General features: G+C 42.6%; 1 pseudogene; it reads left to right on the top strand.

The window, feature by feature from the left end:
* The first annotated feature begins 1105 nt into the window (after positions 1–1105).
* The window catches only part of LOC140036304 (uncharacterized), a 50671-nt pseudogene continuing 45776 nt past the window's right edge, over positions 1106–6000 (top strand).

The raw sequence follows: 6000 nt of genomic DNA, 5'->3' as shown, positions 1-6000 counted from the left end.
TTCCAAGTGATGATCAGTCTAATGCAGTTGAACGTGTTCAAAGTGTTCTTCATTATATCAGTTGCATTTTGGAGGATCCAAAAAGATGTAACCGAAGCTATATGCGTTATCTTCGAGGAGTCATTGGAGTAAAGCCATGAGTTTTTCTTGGCTGGCTGTGAGCATTTTCAAACTGACCAAGAGACATGTGCACCGCATTATAATTAGGGATGTAATCGAGCCGAGTCGAGCTCGAGTATCACTATACTCGAGCTCGACTCGACTCATACACACAGAAACTCGAGCTCGACTCGAGCTCGATCGAGCCCGAAAATCGATACTCGAAGATCGACTCGAAGAATTTCCTTAGGCTCGAGACTCGACTCGATAAGGCTCGATCTTTAATCGAGCCTTATCAAGTCGAGTCTTATCAAGCTTTTTGACTCGATTTGACGAAAATGCAACAAAGCAGGGACCTAATTAAGGGACTTATGATGGTGTTGGAGGCAAATATGAAGCTCAGGAAAAGACAGGACCAAATCACTAAACAAAAAGAAAACGGAGGGACTGAAATTGCAATTTTGGACAAGTGATCATCTTCTCCAACGAGCAAATATCAATTACCATTCAGCAACCAGAAATCTGGCTTCAATTTCTAACCATTCCAACAAACAATGAGACTCACAACACTCCCTCTCATAACATCAATTCGAATTCACTCGACCGGAAGCATAAGGAGCAGAAAAATGTAAGACATCAACACACCAAAAATTCTTAGATGCGAGGAAGTGAACTGGCCGACTTGGCCAGTATTTTTCATGTGCAAAAATGCAGACCAATCACCCTTCAACTAAAACTTTCAATCAAGCATTTTGTCGAACAGTAAATGGGCATTAAAATTTTGCCGGATTCTCACTCAAATTAAAGCAATAACTAGCCCAAAAATGATCAGAAACCTTATCAATTCAGGATAACAAGTTTCCTAGTCGATCTTGGCCCATTTTAATGCCAGAGACACAGAGCCAAAAACAGAGGAGCACTTACCTAAGTGAGCCACAGATGAGCAGTGATGAACCAGCGATGAACTAGTGAGATCTTGGTGCTTCGTCTTCGACACTCGGCAGCGATGAACCAGCACGGCAGGACACAGCCGACAGGAGACGTAGAGCGCGGCGGACTGGCGGAGGCCGGAGAGGCAGAGAGCAGCTTCGATTTGGGACTTGGGACTTGGGACTTGTTAAGGCGATGGCGATGGCGATGGAGCCTCACAGATGCGGCGAGCAACGGCGTCGGCGACGAACGGAGTGAGGGTGTAGATCTAAATCAGTCAGAGTCAGCTGCCGGCTGGTAAGTGAATTTTTTTGCTAGGCTTTCTTCGAACAGAGAAGAAAGTCGCACAGTCGGCACAGAGAAGGAAGAAAGGCTTCCTTTTTTTACATTTTTTCTTTTTAGTGTTTTTTACAATTATGTTATTACTTTTTTGCCATTATAGGATTTTATTATAAAGAAGGTAATATTGTAAATTCCATATATCTTATACCCATAATGGTCATTTTATAATTATAATAAATATATATTATTTAAATTATAAATATTTTATTTAATTAATGCCGGCTCGTCGAGTAGCTCGACGAGCCACGAGCTCGGAATATACGGCTCGAAGCTCGACTCGATTACGAGTCGAGCTACTCGAAACTCGACTCGAACTCGGTCAACCCGAGTTCGAGTCGAGTTGTTGACCGAGCTACTCGCGAGCTACTCGCGAGTAGCTCGGCTCACCAACAACCCTAATTATAATAATCATGACGTATGCAAGTATCATTCAATCTAAGAGGGCCAATATGTGGTGGCATTAGATTTGAGGTTTCGTACTCCAACTCTTGCTAGTATCATTCATTTCCATCCAGATTTGAGGACAAATCCTTCTCAAGTGGAGGGGACTGATGTGTGCACGGATGGCGGCCTTGACTCAAGGCTTCCATAGGAACATTGAAGGCTTGGAAGTTGCTAATCAAGGCATCTACACATTGATCCAAGTCAAGGAAGCTTCAAGCGCGGCCTCAGCTACTTGGGCCGAGCACTAGGAATGTTAGCATTGTTAGTCGTATGAGTTGTTAGTTGGTTTTGATCATTATCGAGTCATTAGTTGTTAGTTGGTTTGTTAGTCGTGTTTTAATTAATAGTTTATTAGTTATTGGAGTCAAACAATCGGCCCACTCATGTTCAAGAGTGGATCGAGCTCCTTTTCTAGTTTAGGTTGGTGGGCCGCCAATCCTTGACCACAAAGGTTTCTAGCCTATAAAAAGGCGCCTTTTGTACCAGCAAAGGTTAGACACTTTTGATAATAAAATTTCAATTTGTTCTCTTACAATTTCGAGAGTACATTCCTACTTGCTTGGCAAGGGTTATTTGAGCAATCACGCGTGACGTCCTTGGTTGTTCATCCGGCCTATCTACTTGAGTAACCACCTCAATTGGAGTCGCCGTTCTGCCGCCTTGAATCGAGTTGAGTCGTCCCTCTTGGTTCTAGGTTCCGTAATCCAAACGGTTGAGTATCCCTCTAGGTCCTTGGGCAATCGTGCTACGTGTCTCGGAACGAGTTGACCGAGGAACGTATCAGTTGGCTTCAGAGCTGGTTGAGGTATCAAGTCGTTATATCCTCTTACTTGTTCTTGTCTAGTTCGTTTTAGGGTTCCTATTTTTCCGCTGTCTTGTTTGTTTGTTGCATCGCTAGTTGTTTCTTCGTTGTTCACAAATCTGTCCGAAGTTGTTTTGCCATTGGCGTCGTCAATTTCTGTCCGTTTTGTGTTCAATCATTGTGTTTTGCAATCGGGCCGTAGTTGGATTTTACTTATGTGTCAAATCTGTCCGAGTTTATTCCCTTGTTGCGCCGAATTTCTGTCCGTGTTTGTACCCTGTCGCGAGTCGTCAATATTCTGTCCGTTCTTGTGTTGGTTCGTTGTCTTGAATCTCCCCATAATTGTGTCCACAAATCTGTCCAAGTGCGTCTTCTAGTTCCGTCCATAGTGCCTTGAAATTCTGTCTTGTGTTCCATCGTTGGCTTGTCTATTGCTGTCCATAATTTCTGGTATCATTGTTTTGAGTTATCCAACTTGTTTACTTGGTTTTTCAAATCTGAATTGTGGTGAAACTTGTTGGTATTTGTGAATCTTGAGAGAACCTACAAGAATCTTGAGTTTCTCGACCACAATCTTGAAATTCTTGAAGTTCTTGATAACTTCCTTGAAAGTTCTTGAAGGATCTTGAAGTTCTTGAAGATTCCTTGTGCGTGTGAATTGGCTGAACCAAATCCGGAAAATAGTCCAATCGGCCAAGCTTGTGTTGTGTTGTTCGTATAAGTCAAAAAAAAAAAAAAAAGAAACGAAAAACAAGAAAGAAAGTCCGAAGTTTATTGCCAAAATCAATCACGGATTACATCTTGTATCCAAGACTACAAAAAGGAAAAAAAAATTTCAAAAGTTTCGGTCCACTACTACTTCTTGAAGTTCTTGAACCTCTTGATTCTTGGAAATTTGTTTCGTCCGTCTAGCGAACAATTTCTTGTACTCTCGAGCATTGGTGAAAGGCTTTCTTGGAGTCTTTGCTTCTATCTAGGGAATATCTTGGGTAACCCATTGGGGGGGAGCCTGAGGAGGGTTGATTGCGTCACGTTGTTGAGATTCCATCTAGTTGCTATTGTCTTGAACAAACATCCGAAACTGCCTTGGGTGTGTTTGAACAGAAAATCCGAGCTTGACCTTGTGCTTGCAAGTTAAGGCTAACGTGGGTGGGTCTTTAATAGCCTACCTTCCAACCGTACAAAAGGTTTCCAACCGAATTGTTCTTTCGGGAGTTGGAAGTGACAAAGTGTGCAGTCTCATCATTGATGGTAGTAGTTGCACCAATGTAGCAAGTTTGCCCATGGTAGAGAGCTTGGGACTTCCAACGACTAGACATCCACACCCGTACCGACTACAATGGCTAAGCGAAGATGGTGAAGTACGTGTCTACAAACAGGTACGTCTTCCTTTCTCCATTGGCAACTACATTGACGAAGTTGTTTGTGATGTTGTCCCCATGCATGCTACCCATGTAATTTTAGGAAGACCCTGGCAATTTGATAAGCATGTCACTTTTGATGGTAGATCTAATAAGTACACTCTCTTGCACAATGGAACGAGAATGTGACTTAGACCGACAAAAGAGGAAACAAAAGACGGCCGAATCTGGAAATTGCTCCACTTCCACAAATGAGCATTCGGCCAAGGGTCATACACTGATTAAATCAAGCACTAGGAAGCAAAACGTGATAATCAAGGCTAAGGAAGTTAGGAAATGTGTGAATTCTGATCAGCCTGTATTACTCATGATTTGCAAACATGTACTCTTGAATGTTGATGAACTCGATAGGGCATTGCCTTCGGGAGTAGTTGCTTTGTCGCAGGTTAAGCAAGGAGAGAATGAGTTGATCATGGCATGTTCCATCCCTAACTCCATTGGTGAATATCAGAATCTTCATGAAGTTTGCCTCTTAAGTGTTGTATCCCTTTACGATCCATTGGTATTTAACTTCACCCATGAGTCTGTTTTGCTTGTTGGGAGGAGTAATGGAGTTTCAATGGGGGTTCTTGCGTTTGAATCTTGTCCTATGCCTTCTTACCCTTTTGCAACAAGTGTTCCAAGTGATGATCAGTCTAATGCAGTTGAACGTGTTCAAAGTGTTCTTCATTATATCAGTTGCATTTTGGAGGATCCAAAAAGATGTAACCGAAGCTATATGCGTTATCTTCGAGGAGTCATTGGAGTAAAGCCATGAGTTTTTCTTGGCTGGCTGTGAGCATTTTCAAACTGACCAAGAGACATGTGCACCGCATTATAATAATCATGACGTATGCAAGTATCATTCAATCTAAGAGGGCCAATATGTGGTGGCATTAGATTTGAGGTTTCGTACTCCAACTCTTGCTAGTATCATTCATTTCCATCCAGATTTGAGGACAAATCCTTCTCAAGTGGAGGGGACTGATGTGTGCACGGATGGCGGCCTTGACTCAAGGCTTCCATAGGAACATTGAAGGCTTGGAAGTTGCTAATCAAGGCATCTACACATTGATCCAAGTCAAGGAAGCATCAAGCGCGGCCTTAGCTACTTGGGCCGAGCACTAGGAATGTTAGCATTGTTAGTCGTATGAGTTGTTAGTTGGTTTTGATCATTATCGAGTCATTAGTTGTTAGTTGGTTTGTTAGTCGTGTTTTAATTAATAGTTTATTAGTTATTGGAGTCAAACAATCGGCCCACTCATGTTCAAGAGTGGATCGAGCTCCTTTTCTAGTTTAGGTTGGTGGGCCGCCAATCCTTGACCACAAAGGTTTCTAGCCTATAAAAAGGCGCCTTTTGTACCAGCAAAGGTTAGACACTTTTGATAATAAAATTTCAATTTGTTCTCTTACAATTTCGAGAGTACATTCCTACTTGCTTGGCAAGGGTTATTTGAGCAATCACGCGTGACGTCCTTGGTTGTTCATCCGGCCTATCTACTTGAGTAACCACCTCAATTGGAGTCGCCGTTCTACCGCCTTGAATCGAGTTGAGTCGTCCCTCTTGGTTCTAGGTTCCGTAATCCAAACGGTTGAGTATCCCTCTAGGTCCTTGGGCAATCGTGCTACGTGTCTCGGAACGAGTTGACCGAGGAACGTATCAGTTGGCTTCAGAGCTGGTTGAGGTATCAAGTCGTTATATCCTCTTACTTGTTCTTGTCTAGTTCGTTTTAGGGTTCCTATTTTTCCGCTGTCTTGTTTGTTTGTTGCATCGCTAGTTGTTTCTTCGTTGTTCACAAATCTGTCCGAAGTTGTTTTGCCATTGGCGTCGTCAATTTCTGTCCGTTTTGTGTTCAATCATTGTGTTTTGCAATCGGGCCGTAGTTGGATTTTACTTATGTGTCAAATCTGTCCGAGTTTATTCCCTTGTTGCGCCGAATTTCTGTCCGTGTTTGTACCCTGTCGCGAGTCGTCAATATTCTG

Source organism: Coffea arabica, chromosome 2e (genome assembly GCF_036785885.1).
Source record: "Coffea arabica cultivar ET-39 chromosome 2e, Coffea Arabica ET-39 HiFi, whole genome shotgun sequence".
Lineage (NCBI taxonomy): Eukaryota > Viridiplantae > Streptophyta > Magnoliopsida > Gentianales > Rubiaceae > Coffea > Coffea arabica.
Note: the sequence above shows the minus strand (reverse complement) of the source record. Positions and strands in the feature narration are given on the sequence as shown.